Genomic DNA, 16,786 nt, shown 5'->3' on the forward strand with positions numbered 1-16,786 from the left:
ATATTCTCACTTGATGACTTTCTGGAGACGCATTAGAAGCCCTGTTTAGTGCAGTGAGATGGGGTGGTGTATTTAATGGCATAACGAACGTATGCTGAAAACTCGTCATGAACAAAGGGCCAGCGAAATAGTTATATAAATATTTTTGCGTCCACTGCTGGTAAACAACAGAAAGAAAAGGACTGAGAAGGTGCTCCGTTACTCGGGTCGAGAAAATTCTGAAATTTGTATGCACCATGCAGCAGTGGGATGATCCTAATATATCTACTGTAAGTGGTAAGATGTTATACACTTTACGTTTCTGTATCTTAAGCCAAGCTCATATGTGAAATGTTTCTTTATGTGCATTATCTTCTCAATTAGTAACATGTTAAGGATTATTTTTCATTTTATATTGGTGTTACGGACGAACTCGCATCTAACCAACATGTGCTCTGGGTGCGGTAAGTGCTGCCATCTGCAATGTCGCCGTAAACGCAATTCTTGCGGCACAGAGCAGGCAGTATATAGAGATTGAGACGGCGGTGCGTCAGGGGCTAACGCCGAGTCCCGCATGTTGGTAGTCTTGATATGGTCGTGATCTACGCGACATCTATACCTATACTGTATACTTATTTATTTTGTTGAAGTCTCAATTTAGAAGGTGCGAAATTTGATTGTACGTACGGACCTACTTCTTCGATTTTGGAAAAGTAATTGATTGGCAATTGAACATAACTGTACTTCAATAGTTTTCAGATTCTACACGTTTTAATACCGAAGATGGATCTTAGATGGATATTTTCTCCCTGTCAACATCATTAGGAATTATGTATACACCTAACCTCAAATTTTATTGATAACATCTTTTATAATAATTATTATAAATGTGTTCCACAAGTAGATAGATTAGTAGATATAGATATATATTAATAGATATACTATAGATTATCAAGAGTGTACGGGTTGGATAAGATATATGGCAATTACAAGGCGGAGGAGAAAATAATTGATATGAAAAGTGGTCATTATACCTATTGTATTTTCACAGTTGGACTGGATAACATAAAACATATATGGTACTTTTTTATAATCTGCCTGAGGATACGTTTATGTTGAGAGCTTATTTCTTTGTATGGACTGATATTACTAGCCCACTCTTACAATGTATAAGAGCATCCTAATTTTATATCACTTTGTACGCTTATAGTATTTTTAGGGGGAAATATATATTTTGCTGTCCTGAAGTTTTATTTTTAGCAACGTCTTTCACAACATCACCTGGTAGGCCTATTATTTTACATGTTCCTGTTCATTTTCGAATGCACAAATATTAAAAAAAGAACACTTTACAGGTTTTCCTGTGTTGTTGGGGAACATAAAGATGTACGTTTACTCCTAACCTCATGTATTAAACTTTCCTACAAGTAGCACTTTTCACAAGCATAATCTCATGTCAATTAATATGAATCATCCAGTTTATCCAGTAATTCCAATTTTATCACAAAAAGTACACGTACATTTTTGTTTAGTATAAATCAAATCATAAATATTTCCAGATAAAGTAGCATTGAGCATTTAATAAACACAATGGAAATTAAACAATCGTAATTGCGAAGCAGTCTCAACACTCTACTTCTATCAGTTCGCAAATATCAGAAAGCAGAAGCACACACAACCTCAAGCAAAGAGTTTCAACTGCTCTACTAGCGAGGGAACGATACAGCTTCTTGAAACTGCTTCAAGGCAAAAGCAGTTTATCCCATCCCTAGTTTGGACACCTTGTTGACCAAGTAAGTTTGTCATGTGGTTAGGGTCGCGCAGCTGTGATCTTGCATTTGTGAGATAGTGGGTTTGAACCCCACTACTGGCAGCCCTGAAGATGGTTTTCCATCGTTTCCCATTTTCACACCGGGCAAATGTTGGGGCTGTACCTTAATTAAGGTCACAACTGCTTCCTTTCCAGTTCTAGCCCTTTATTCTCCCATCGTTGCTATAAGACCTATCTGTGTCAGTGCAAAAGAAAAATTTAAAAAGTCACCTTCTCCTCTAATGTTGCCCGCAAGTAGGCTTAGCACAAATCAGCCAGTAAATGATTGTCAGTCACATAAGTAGCAATACATATGTTCTGCTTGACTTCAGATTCTTTCTGTTCCATCAGATCGTCATGACCCACAACCTGTCCTTGGGCAGTATGACAAGCCTTTCCCAACCATGCTCTGTTTCTGCCTAAGTTAAACAAGTTGCTTGTGAAGCATTAGAATTATGTTCATTCGGGATATCACTTTACTGCTTGGGTTTTCCCTCGCATACCAATGGCTGAAAATTATGTACGAGTTAATCAATGTTATGTTCATTATGTTATGAAAATAGCAAGCCTGTTTATTTCCCTCCTGTGGTTCATATTCTGGCACATTTGATCAAATGTTTCAAAACCCACTTTGGTCTGGTTGTTTGTAAGAACGCTTTCCAGTATTGTTGTTTTTTTTCTAGATGGTGACATACATAGTAGGGAAGATCTCTCCATTCTTTGGGTTAATAGCCATTATCATTCTAGAACACGTTCACATCATTCTTAAGCCTTGTTGGTGTTCTAGGGTTAATGGTCTTTCATTTTTTGGTGATTATCGCTGCTCATCAAATTCAGATATTCAACTGTGGGCATGCAGTCCAGTAAATCAGATTCATATAATTCTATATTTGTAGCTTAAGTCTCAGGCATTGTTTCAAGAAAAGTTATCGTGTCACTGTTTTAGATATCTTCCCTTATATTTTTGATATTTCAACAATTAAGGGCAGTTTTAATTTCTGTTAGACCACGAGTTGGCCGTGCTGTTAGGAGCGCGCAGCTGTGAGCTTGCATCTGGGAGATAGTGGGTTTGAACCCCACTGTCGGTAGCCCTGAAGATGGTTTTCCGTGGTTTCCCATTTTCACACCAGGCAAATTCCGGGGCTGTACCTTAATTAAGGCCACGGCCGTTCCGTTCCCATTCCTAGGCCTTTCCTGTCCCACCATCGCCGTAAGACCTATCTGTGTCGGTGCAACGTTAAACAGATAGAAAAAAAAATCTGTTAGCGCATTGGTAGAAAAAGAATAATCTGCCTAAGTATCAGGTCTTGAGTTTTAACTTCAGTTCCATTGTTTCAGTTATCCCGTTAAAATTTGGGTATGCCTAAGTGTAGTTTAGAATTTTAATGTAGTTATTATATCAGATAGTAGCCTACAGGGTGATTAATTTAGAAGTTTAGAGCGGAGATCCGAGGATTAGGTGCGCTGGGAAGCGGAGACAGCAAGTGCAGTGCTCGCAATGACAAGCAGGCATAGTCGGCTCAAAGAAGCGGCATGATTACGCCTATAGAATCTAAACGAAACTGAACTCACCAGCTACATAGATGCTCTGGACAAATAAGTAAATGAATAAACAAATAAATAAATCAGCTAGGAAATGAACTGAACTCACCAGTAATAAATGAATAATAAATAAACAAATAAATAAATCAACTAGAAAATTAAACTAACTCACCACTATTTACAGATGATGCTGAAAGTGGATCTCCTTCAGCTGCAATGCAAGCTTCACATCTTGTAATGAGATTTCGAAACACACTTTCCGATAGAATGCACAATGTTCCTAATTTCAATTTGTAATTCTTCTGCAGTTCGAGGATTATTCCTGTAAACTTTTCCTTTGAGATTTCCCCATAGATAAAACTCACATATCACACCAGGCAAATTCCTTCCAACTCCTAGGCCTTTCCTATCCCATTGTCGCCATAAGACCTATCTGTGTCGGTGCGACGTAAAGACCCTAGAAAAAAAACTCACATGTGCTTAAATCAGGCGAACGAGGGGGCCATAAGCCTTTACTGATGATCTGATCATCATCGAACGCTTCCTGTAACTGTCGCATAGAGCTACGCACTGTATGGGTCGTTGCACTATCCTGCTGGAAATAGCAGTCAGTTCAGCAAAAAATGGTTCCAGAATGTCGTGAATATAACGGTCAGAAGTAATCGTGTCTTGAAAAAATATCGGACCAATAATTCGTCGGGCACTGGTAGCGCACCACACACCCACCTTCATATCGTGCAGAGGTCTTGGCTGTAAAATGTGCGGGTTGTCTGTATCCCAGATTCTATTGTTCTGTGAATTGACATAACTTCTCAAATGAAACCAGGCTTCGTCGCTCATAAAAAGAAAGTTCGAATCCACAATACCGTCGTGGACACTATTCATTAGCCAATTGCAAAATCGTATTCTTGCATTGAAATCTGTACGCGGTATGTTATGGCCTGAATGAGTCCGATAAGATCATAAATGTAACAATTTTGTTGCATTTTGTGCTGTAGAAGGTGAAGTACCACTTTCCTGAGCTACTCTCCGAAGCAACTTATGTGGACTGATCTGGAGTCTTGCCTGTATATCTTCTAACCTCTCCCGTGTGAGAGCTGTTCTCTTTCACTTCTTTTTCTTATTGCTTACGGAACCAGTACTAGGTCACTTGTAAACGAGCTGATGCACGTTATGTTTTGATGGTACTGTCGCACTGGAAAATTGTCTACGGAATTTTTGAAGGCACCTTTTAACTGGTTTCTTCTTCTTGTTCAAATAACACTCAACCAGAAATATTCTTTGCTCTATAGTATATTTAACCATCGTGATAAGAACCTCATAGCACACCAATAGTGAACTGAGGGACAGAGTGCTAAACAGCTGCGCGCTGGCAGTGAACACTTCATATCTCGCCAGTGTTGACAGAAGCCATATGGCGCTCGCTTGGGACTTCCCACAGCATGCAAGCAGAAGTCTGAACACTTAAATTATTCTCCCTGTATATTGCTGCTATACTGTATTTGTGTGTAATCCTTTCAATAATTCAGCATTTATGTTAACAGCAGTAGATTAAAATAATAATAGTCTGTCTATGTATTTAGTTTTGTTATGTAATCTTTGAGCAGTCCTTTCGATATTTCAACATTAACGTCAGTTTTCATTTCTGTTTGTGCATAGTAGTAGTAATAATACCTAGTGAGTTGGCTGTGGGGCTAAAGTCAAACCCCATTGTCAGCAGCCCTGAAGATGGTTTTCCTAGTTTCCCATTTTCACTCCAGGCAAATCCTGGGGCTCTACCTTAATTAAGGCCAAGTGGGCTTCATTCCCACTCCTAGCCTTTTCTTATCCCATTGTCGCCATAAGACCTATCTGTGTTGGTGCAACATAAGGCACATTGTACAGTAGTACTGGTGGTGGTAGTAGTAGTAGTAGTAGTAGTAGTAGTAGTAGTAGTAGTAGTAGTAGTAGTAATAATAATAATAATAATTGTCTATATATTTAGTGTAACTACATTTCCTTACTTTCAGTTAAACTATTACTCCTATTATTATGTTGCTTGCTTTATTGCTGTGAAATCTTTGTGTGGTACACAGTATTTCCTTCCTCTGACATATATATTTTTATTCATAGAATATGGTATGTTATTTTATTTCTGTTCATATTTCCGTATTTGTAGAAGATAAACAAATTGCTCAGGGGGCATGTTTAGGGACTGTGGGTGTCTTCTTCTTTTTCTACTGCATTTCCCACACCTGTGGGGTCGCGGGTGCAAACTGTCTCGCACATGTGGATTTGGCCCTGTTTTGCGGCCGGATGCCCTTCCTGACGCCAACCCTATATGGAGGGATGTAATCATTATTGCATGTTTCTGTGGTGGTTGGTAGTGTAGTGTGTTGTGTGAATATGAAGAGGAAAGTGTTGGGACAAACACCCAATCCCCGGGCCAGAAGAATCAATCAGAGGTGATTAAAATCCCCGACCTGATCGGGAATCAAACCTGGGACCCTCTGAACCAAAGGCCTCAATGATGACCATTCAGCCAATGAGTCGGGCTTAGGGACTGTAAGTGGTAATTAAGGAATGTGAGGGATGAGATTGAGGGAGATAATTAGGCTTTTTAACAGAGGACAGGAATGTAAGTACAGTACGCGCACCTTTTAGTGATACATGCACACCCTAGTGCTGAATCGGTCGACCTCGGTTATCTTTGAGATTCGTATTGGTAACCTTTGAAACACAAACTATGAATCGCTTATGCATCGCTGTGCGACATCTGGCGTACACTTTACGTACTAGTACTGTTGTTGTTTACACAGCAAAGCCAAACTATAGAATTCATGCTAGGAACAAGATTCACATCGAAAAATGTTATATAATGTTAAATAATGTATGTGTGACACAGTTGTTGGCATAAGATAATAAATGTTTAGAAAATTCATATCGTTCGATCATATTATCGATTCAATTCAGATTTAATTTCCATTCACTTGAGAGTATAAGCAGAACCAGGAGAGCTCCCTCCTTACTCCTCACCCCCGTACAAAGTAATAATGCTAAAAGGTGCGAGGACTATAGGTCTTCCTCAGTCAATATTCATGTAACAGTAGGAAGGCAAGAGAGAGGGGAAGGAAGAGTACAAGTTGTGGAAGACAGGTGGACTAATGTTTTAAGGGGAAGGAAAATGGGGGCTTAGGTTTCTCCTCAAGGAGTGAGTTCTGGAGAGGCATCAGTATGGAATTGATATGTCACTGCAGGTAGAACAACAAAGGGAAGATAAAATGATGCAGGTGGAACAAGCAATGAGAGGCAGAGAAGGGAGGAGGAAGTAGATTCTGCAGGCATCAGGAAAGTTAAGGGAGATTAGGAGAGGAGGTGATCTAATGGTGTGGCTGGGGTTGAGGCTGTGCTCATGGGCGGCTCTCTTGTTAGGCATGTGAAGAAAGTGTGGAGGAAAGGAAACCAGAGTAGACTGTTATCCAGGAATTAGGTTAAGGCAGATGTTGAGGAAAGTAGAAAGGAATGAGGATGGTAATGAGAAGGTGGTAATGTTCCATGTTGGTACCAACAATATAAGGCAAACAGGTGTAAGTACTTGTCAGAAGATGCAGCAAGAACCAAACAATGAAGACCGTTCCTTGATCTCACCCCCTTACAATTTCTTTCTCTGGGGGGTACCTGAAGGCATGTCTTCCAACATAGGCTGCGAACACTGCATGACCTGAAAGCTGCCATCTAAGGCAATATCACAAGACAGTTGGAAAGAGCAGTCTTTGCTATTTACATCTCTTACACATACACACTAGATTTTGAAATTGATATCCAAATGCTAATTGACCTTTTCTATGTGAAGTTTCTCCCTGAAGTTGGTCCAATCACATTCACTGAGTTCCTGCACATCACCATTTTGTACAGACGGAACTTCATCTCTGTGTGTAAAATTCTCTTTACGGTGTGATCTGAGAGTCCCAAATGCAGAAGAGATTGAGTAATGCCATGTCTCACTGCATGGATGTTCTCTGGTGTTCGGGCACTACAAGGTCTACAAGGTGGCTTTGCTTTAACACTCAAACCCATTCTTTTCTAATTGATCCTTGATAGAAAGATTTTTCCAGTCTGGAACTTTTGCATGGCGACCTAGCCTGAAGCGTCTACTAAATAAACGCTATGTTGTGGTAACAGAGCCAGCATTTTTTCAAGTAAGTCTCAATCACAAAACCATGCCATGCTAGCAACTGGCTAGCCGTGACGAGGCGGGGCATGTGCTCTACAGGGCCTCCCTCTTTGCCGTACACAACAACTGTGGCCAACGTTGCTCCAGTCTATGTGATGTAAATGGCAAATACAACTCTTTTGAACTATGCAATAGTGAATGCCATTTTGCATTGCTGTGTTATTCACATTTATAATTTGGAAGTTATTTCTTCCACACGCTGTACTTTAAGGCAGAAACAGGTTTCCTGGGGTCACTACTGAACAAGGGGGGTGTGTATGTAAGGACTTACAGAAGGCAGAAGTATTCAGTCAGCAGTATGTAAAGATGATTGGTTATATTTTACAAGTTGCTGTATGTCGCACCAGCGCAGATAGGTCTTATGGCAATGATGGGATAGGAAAGAGCTAAGAGTGGGAAGGAAGCAGCCATGACCTTAATTAAGGTACAGCCCCAGCATTTGCCTGGTATGAAAATGGGAAACGATAGAAAAACATCTTTAGGGCTACTGAGAGTGGGGTTCGAACTCACTGTCTCCCAAATACAGCTCACAGCTGTGTGCCCCTAATCTAGCTCTGTAAATTGGATATAAGGATAGTACTCTGGTAGAGAAGGTTATTAGCCTAATACTGGCGAAGTACTGACGTTTACCTTTGATAATTGTTTACACTTGGTTGTATCTTCAAATTTTGTACCAATTGTTATGTTAACATCTTCACTGTTTTTCATTGTTCATTACATGTAAAGATGTTAGCGTATCATAACGAAAGATTGTTCAAGCTAATCTTTACGAGTTAAAATTAAAGCTTCAAAGTTCTCAAATATTGTTTATTATATACAGTCCTCCAGAAACTAACATTGTCCAGAAGAGCCAGATTCATTTTGTGTGTGCATCCTCATAAATGCAATATATATATATATATTTTGGATCATCCTCATAGATGTGACATTGTGCAATGACGTGAACGGTAGAACCATTGCATCATTGAATATATTATACAGCCAGCAACAAGGATTGCATTTGAGAGCCTACTGTGTACTGTATTATTTATGCAGAGTACAATAATTGCACAGTTATTGCACATCATCAAAAAGTTTGAAGGCACTATACCAGAACAAGCAAGCCATGCAATAGCTGCAGTGAGCATAGGTGAAATCAAATGAATATCCTTTCCTGTGATTTTTCCTTATCCTATCCTCTATAAGTTGATTTGTGATAGCATATATGTAAGTTAATTGTCACATTTGTTATTTTTATTTTCTAAGTTTCCTTTAGGGTACATTTAGGCTGCAGCTTCGCTGCTGGCACATCGCCAAGTTTCATGCTCGATGTTAGGCGATGATGAAACAAACCAATGGATCTCAATCGGTGCTTTTACCCCGGAGCTTGGCTTATCGCTATGCTGTTCACTGCTACTTTTGCCACATCGATGATCTGAAACATGTTTGTTTTACGAGCCTGGCACGTCGCCGGCTGTCCTGTATGATTGGTTCTTTCAAGGTCACCTGCTCTCTCACTTTTCCTCACTTTGCACTCCATACAGATGTTCTGTGATCACTTGCTATCTAAACCCGTCTTCGAACGAAATGTGATTAGGAGCCAGCGGTATGTGGATCATCATATAAGAGAATCAAGTGGGATAAATGAAGTGACGAGATGACGAGCAGCCAGTAGATCTCGTTCTCTGTTTTATGAGGGATAGTGGCCTGTTTTAATATTTAAAAGTGAAGTTTCTGTTTTAAAAATTTCTCTTTTATTGTTAACGACTCTCTTATTCTATTGACTAGCTTTGTGTATGTTTAATTTGAATTAAATATATGATTTTTCCTTCCATGTCAGTGCCTTATTCAATTTTATTTCATTAAACTCTTTTTAATTTTAGAGGAAAATAAGGCATTGTGAATTAGATCCACTGATTATTTTAAATTCATAATAATTTTCCACATCATTATCATTTTTCTAATCTTAGTCAGTGGGTTAATTATAACTTATAATCCATTTCATCTCATCTCATACCATCAGGGGCAGATTCCTTGGTTAAATGGTTAGCGTGCTGGCTTTTGGTCACAGGGGTCCCAGGTTCGATTCCCGGCAGGGTCGGGAATTTTAACCATCATTGGTTAATTTCTCTGGCATGCGGGCTGGGTGTATGTGTCGTCTTCATCCCCATTTCATCCTCATCACGGCGCGCTGGTCGCCTACGTGCGTCAAATCAAAATACCTGCACCTGGTGAGCCGAACATGTCCTCGGACACTTCCTGCACTAAAAGCCATACGCCATTTCATTTCAGGGGCCGATCACCTAGATGTTAGCCCGCTTTAAACAACAAGCATCATCAAACTTGCAATGAATTGGCAGGAGAATGCGGAATTATTTTGTCAACTTTGTATTTTTATTTTTCATTCCTGTTATTTAGGGGACCTCTATCATTACAAGCAGGTAATTTATATGAAGTACCTCGTTTTTCATAGAAAGTACGACAGTTATTTTTTTCAAACTGTAAATTTATTTTAGGAGACCTAACTAAAGTCAAAATGAGATACTCCATAACCCCTTATTTTACATTTTTCAGAAGTACACTATTAAATTACGAAATGAAGCCTTTGTAACTTTATTCCGCAATCTACTGCCGCAGTAGAAAAGCATTGAAAATCCAGGCGAGCCACTTTACATTTTTATCACACATTCAACACACCAAAGTATTATAAGATACACTAGCCAACAAAACTGTGACTCACTCATTTAAAAACCTCTGAATTTATTCCACAGTTCCAGAGCTTTAGCTGGAGCTGCATTGTTCCTCCTTGACGGAGTATTAGTATTATTTATTTATCACATTTCTGTACAGAAATATGGAAGGTCTAGAGAAAAAGGGTGAGCCATGATGTACATATAAAATGCTCCCTAGCTCTTGGAAGTATGTCTTCGTAGTCTTAAGTGTTCAGCCCCTCTATATCTACAATCACATTACGCAAAATACAGCCTTAACTATCAGATCCGCTGTTTTGAATTTTGACTACAAATGAGAGCTGCCAGCAGCGTGTGCGTGAGACTGCTGCAAGGTAAAAGCTCCATGGCGAGCAGCCTGTCTATAGCCAGCAGCGAGGTGCTAGGGCGAGCATCCTTGTGCCAGCAGCAAAGCTGCAGCATAAACGTGCCCTTATCTTTCCATTATTAAGCCTATTGTTTGGTTAAAATCGTATTGCTACAAGTCAAATATTGCAGCGCTCAGCTGCAAACATGCCTCAAATAGCTTCATTCCAAACTTATGTTGAAAACTTACATGAAAATCTTGATTTAGCAGAAGTAGAATTTTAGAGTTAGAGCTGTGTTTGAAATGAATAGAGCAACTATTGTTGGACTATGATGAATATCAGGATGGATTTATACTTCACTATAGGCCTAACTCATTCTATCATGTCCAGAGGTAAAATTATGTATCGTAACTTGTAAGAGGCAAATGTATTAATTCCTAAAGTCAATGACCCTCCAATCCAGCCCTAGTTTATAAGAATTGCGAGACATTTTACATCTTTATCACACTAGGAATGGCTAGTTGTATACCAACTCTGTGACAAGAAACAGACCTGAATTAATAAAACAGTGAAATAAGCAATAGTAATCTAATACAAGCAATAACATTTCAAACTTAGGCCTACATATCTTAATGCAGAAGACAATGCAGTTTACTGGCTGCCTTGAAGAAATTATTCACTCTCGTTTTAACAGAAAATGTACTCTAAAAGAGAAATTCTGTCACATCGACATGCCGCTGTAGGTAGCTGGATTGTGGATGAGGAGTGTAATTCAAAGTGCTATTTTTAAAATTTCCTTTTCCTTACAAATATGAAAAAAAAATTTGTATGGCATGTGACGTAAGATACTCGCTATTAAAAGATAGTTTGTGAAAAAAATTACGAGGTGGCTATGTTTGTTTACAACCTTTAGCTGTGAGTGTACCATGTATGCAGACTGCATTTGCTGCATGTGTGTTCAACTCTTGTTCTGTTTCCTCTGGTTTAGTAATGAGTTGCCTGTTTTTGTTACTAAACACAAAGTATTACAAAGTGATGCTGATATTACATAGTGCTAGCCTATTCCTGTGTAAAGTAAAATAACAAGACCCAACTTGTCAGGTTTGGTCCTGGCTCAGTCCGATGGTATTTGAAGGTGCTAAGGATAGTTCAGGCTGGGGACTGGAACAGGTTTTAATGCACAACTACCTACCACAATAATAACACCTGTTTCAATGGCCTTTTGCCAAGCTGAATATATATTAAAGAATCACCAAACAAGTTACATAAGCATGTTTACAAAATTTACAGTTATGAGTGATTGAGCTTCTCTTCTTATTGTGGGAACTTTCTAGCCTAAATACACAATTCTAGCTGCTAAAAGGTCTTTGGTTCCCTTTTCTTTCAGAAAGTCTATTTTAGTTAATACTTATCTTCCGAGATGGACGAGCAATTCTGCGGCGTCTTCTTTCTTTTTCCTCCGGTATTAACTCGTGCTCACTGACACTTGATAGGTCTTGACATTTCACACCTTGTTAACCGTCAAGAGAATGCAGTTCTGATGGCTCTAAGTCTCTATACCTGGGAGTCTTCCTCAACTGCGTAAACGGGTACTACAACTGTCTTATTTCTTCCGTGGTTTCCTGTAACCAACTGTCCTCACTGCAGCCGGCGAGTTCCTTCTCCCATGCTTAAGTCTGTGCCTGTATAGTCTGGAAACTACTACTCTGGGCTCTCCCTTGAACTGGTTATCGTAAAGTCTTTAGCCTAACCTTCGGCTTTTCCTATTTGTGAAACTCACAACCTGACTTTTAACCCTGTTTATCATCATACCATTGCCTACTGTCCATCTCACAACATTATCAAGGTCATTTTGCAGTTGCTCATAATCTTGTAACTTATTTATTACTCTGTACAGAATAACGTCATCTGCAAAAAGCCTCGTCTATGATTCCACTTCTTTACATATATCATTGATATATATAAGAAAACATAAAGGTCCAATAATACTGCCTTGAGGATTTCCCCCTCTTAATTATTACTGGGACAGATAAAGCTTTGCCTACTCTAACTCTCTGAGTTCTGTTTTCTAGAAACATAGCCACCCATTCAGTCACTCTTTTGTCAAGTCCAATTGCACTTATTTTTGCCAGTAGTCTCCCATGATCTACCCTATCAATGCCTTAGATAGGTCAATCGCGATGCAGTCCATTTGACCTCCTGAATCCAGGATATCTGCTGTATCTTGCTGAAATCCTACAAGTTGAGCTTCAGTGGAATAACCTTTCCTAAACCCAAAGTGCCTTCTATCAAATCAGTTATTTTTTTCACAAACATGTCTAATATAATCAGAAAGAAAGCTTTCCCAAAGCTTACATGCAATGCATGTCAAACTGACTGGCCTGTAATTTTCAGCTTTATGTCTATTACCCCTTCCTTTATACACAGGGGCTACTATAGCAACTCTTCATTCATTTGGTATAGCTCCTTCATGCAGACGATAATCAAATAAGTACTTTAGATATGGTACTATATCCCAACCCATTGTCTTTAGTATATCCCCTAAATGTTATTAATTCCAGCTGCTTTTCTAGTTTTCAGTTTTTGTATCTTGCTGTAAATGTCATTGTTGTCATAGGTAAATTTTAATACTTCTTTAGTATTTTTTTTTTTTTTTTTTTTTTTTTGCTAGAGGCTTTACGTCGCACCGACACAGATAGGTCTTATGGCGACGATGGGATAGGAAAGGCCTAGGAGTTGGAAGGAAGCGGCCGTGGCCTTAATTAAGGTACAGCCCCAGCATTTGCCTGGTGTGAAAATGGGAAACCACGGAAAACCATCTTCAGGGCTGCCGATAGTGGGATTCGAACCTACTATCTCCCGGATGCAAGCTCACAGCCGCGCACCTCTACGCGCACGGCCAACTCGCCCGGTTTCTTTAGTATTAGTCACCTCCTCTGTCTGGACATTATCCATTAACCAACAATCTTTACATACTGCTGACTGAATACTTCTGCCTTTTGAAGATCCTCACATACACACTCCCTTTGTTCATTAATGATTCCTGGAATATCCTTCTTGAAACCTGTTTCTGCCTCAAATTACCTATACATACTCTTCCGTTTTTCACTAAAATTTGTATGACCGCCATTTATGCTTGCCATTATGTTATCCTTAGCTGACTTCTTTGCTAGATTCAATTTCCTGGTAAGTTCCTTCAATTTCTCCTTACTTCCACAGCCATTTCAGGCATAACGGCAGGCCCCATATCCTACTGCCAGTCACAGTAAAGTTTGGGAGTTTCTATTATAATAACAGGCCCTCTTGCCTACTGCCAGTCACAGCTGCTTTGGAGAATTTTCATTACAAAGGCACTTCCAGTCACATTCAAGTTGGGGAATTTTCATTATAATGAGAGGTTCCCGTTGCCTACTGCCAGTCACACTCGATTTGGGGTGCTTTCATTACAATGGCAAACCCTCTTGCCTACTAAAGTCACAATTAGTTTGGGGAGTTCTTATTATAAAGGCAGGCTCTCTTGCCAACAGCCAATCAGAAATGAATTCTACTGCTGTTCAAAGTATATTGTCCAAGGTTGTTGTTGAAGTCAGCTTGTTTTAAAAATTTTCCTTGTAAACTTCTGTTTTGTTCACCCCTGTGGCTGCAGAATCACAAGGCTGTCAGGAGAGTTTACACATGAACAGGCTATGTATAACTGGCCATGGGAAAAATAATCATTCCTTAAATCCACGCCACTAACTTTTAAAGACTTCCCCTGAGCAGTGTTTATTGTCATTGTGAAGCATATTTTAACAGGTAATAGCAGTTGTTTGAATAGGAAGTGATGGTCAGATGGAATCAAAGGAATGCGGGGGATGAAAACTATTTCTCTTGCACCACATTCCATGAAGATGGTTGCTTCAATCATGTTACTGTGTAAAAACTTCACTTGCAGTTTTGTGCCATTACAAAGCTTAGGAGATATCAGATTCCATAGCAGCATTATGGGTGATCCAACTTCCAGACTGAGATTGTGCGTTGGAAACCCTGGTTGGATTTAAAGTGTGGAGGAACTCCACAGGGTAGTAGACCATGTCTTTTTATCTCCACCATGGAGTACAATAAGGATTTATTGATGTATGGTGCGGTGTTGTTCTTAGGCGTTACAATATCTCTCTCCTTAAGCAAATTTGGCCAACAAGTCAGTTCCGTACATTAAGTAAGATAGGGAATAGGTAAAACAGGACATATCTCCCTTTGTGGGTACAACACAGTGAGGTACCATCATGGTGCCAATAGCAATGAGCTTCATGACGAACAAATCCTATTATGGAAAATAAAGAGGAAAATAGAGTCAGCTATGAGAAACAGGAACTACAATATATACAGGAGCTGTAGGTAAACAGAAAGGAAGACCTGGTAGAACAACTACAGTATTGTGACCAAAATGAGTCTGAAAAGGTGGACGGTATCGGGAATAAAAGAAGAGAAGATAAGAATATATGTATGACAAATAAAAGTTGCTTCAATGAGTTGTAAATAGCTGTATGATAAAACTCAGAAGTAAAATGTGAATGTCATGATTAGTATTGACAAACATTCACAATTATAAGAATTGAAGGAAGATCCACGTATTTAGTACAAATTACTATTTGATGTGAGTTATACATTGATTACATCATGGGACCATTTTCGATCCTTTAAGGGTCATCCTCAGCCATACAACTAAAATTGACAATTTATATAGTTGGAAAGGAAAAGGGAATATACAGGATACCTCAAATTATAGGCCAATTCACCTCTTATGCCATACTACAAACATTTTTGAACGTGTTCTTGATGCAAAATTACAAAACATCACTGTTTCATCTAACCAGTGTGACTTTGGTAAGAACAGCAGACGCCATCCATGTACTTCATCTATTGATGGAAAGACGCAACGAGAAAAGGAAGACAGTTCACTTGGCCTTTCTTGATTTGGAAAAGAGTACCACATGATCTCATTTAACTGGCAATGGGACTACACAGTATACCTGAAGCCTATGTCAACTGGGTGAAACTTCCGTACCGAAAGACCACAAGTTCAGTACGGTGTGCAACAGGAATGTCTGATACCTTCCAAAGCAATGTTGGTGTCCATCAAGGATCAGCCTTGTCCCCACTCCTCTTCATACTCTGCATGAGTGCCATCACTAATGACACCCAGACCAGGCATCTATTATATGCGGACAGTGTCATGTTAGCTAATGAGACACGTGAGGGCCTCGAACAGCAAGTACAAGAGTGGAAGATGCATCATGAAGAAATTGGAAAGAAATTAAATCTGAAGAATATGGAGTACCTAGAATGCGGTGACCAAACTGACGGCACGATTACAGTGGGTGAGGTTCAACTTAATAAAGTGACCCAGTTCAAATACCTTAGGTCATGCATCACCTCAGACTGCAGTATGGTTCCTGATGTCGAGATGAGAGTCGGCGCCGCATGGATGAAATGGTGCCAAGTTACTGGAGTCCTGTGTGATAAGAAAATTCCATTGCACCTAAAATCTAAAGTTTACTGCACAGTGATTAGATCGGTGGCCTTTATGGATATGAATGCTGGCGTACAGTATCGAAACACGAACAGGCCCTTCATGCAATGCAAATGAAGATGCTATGGTGGTCCAGTAGCTTGACTCGACTTGACCATATCAGGAACGATGCTGTGCGGAAGAAATTCAAGATTGTCCCAATCACAGAGAAAATGCGTGAATCACCTCTGTGGTGGTATGGGCATGTACTCCATAGCAGTGAAACCTCAGTAGCAAAGATTGCCCTTCAATTGAACGTGGAGGGTCACCGACCTAGAGGGCGACATCAAACACACTGGCTGGATAGGGTGAGAGACGACGTGTGGCTCGCCAGACTCACTCCTCGGGATGCTATGGATCGATTGAAGTGGAGGAAACATTGCAAGAAGAGAGACCCCACATAAATGGAAAAATGCAAAGAAGATGAATGATGAATATAGTAGGAATATAACACCTATACGTTTAAAATCAACACTTTAAAAAACAAACTGCATTATAAATTACAGAATAAAAATGTGGTTTACTCAGTCTAATATTAGTGTATATGTATCTGTATTCCTATCATAAGACTGATCAAACTTCGATTATTTGTCAGTCTAAAATAGTTATGTCACACTTGACGTAAGCTTAACAAGAGGACTTTACTATAAATTCTAGCAATTAAGACTGAGTAAA

General features: G+C 39.5%; 1 protein-coding gene across 4 annotated transcripts in view; it reads left to right on the top strand.

Annotated features, from left to right (window-relative positions):
* The first annotated feature begins 574 nt into the window (after positions 1-574).
* Positions 575-16,786, top strand: part of LOC136864768 (nuclear receptor 2C2-associated protein) — an 81,285-nt gene continuing 65,073 nt past the window's right edge. Inside the window, exon 1 of one of the 4 annotated variants that reach the window (XM_067142159.2) lies at positions 575-643. The gene's annotated coding sequence lies outside the window, so the exon portion shown is untranslated. Of the gene's footprint in view, positions 812-16,786 lie in introns of all 4 variants that reach the window. The other 3 variants (XM_067142140.2, XM_067142149.2, XM_067142167.2) reach the window with 3 other exon arrangements.

This window comes from Anabrus simplex, chromosome 1, assembly GCF_040414725.1.
Source record: "Anabrus simplex isolate iqAnaSimp1 chromosome 1, ASM4041472v1, whole genome shotgun sequence".
In the NCBI taxonomy this organism is placed as follows: Eukaryota; Metazoa; Arthropoda; class Insecta; order Orthoptera; family Tettigoniidae; genus Anabrus; species Anabrus simplex.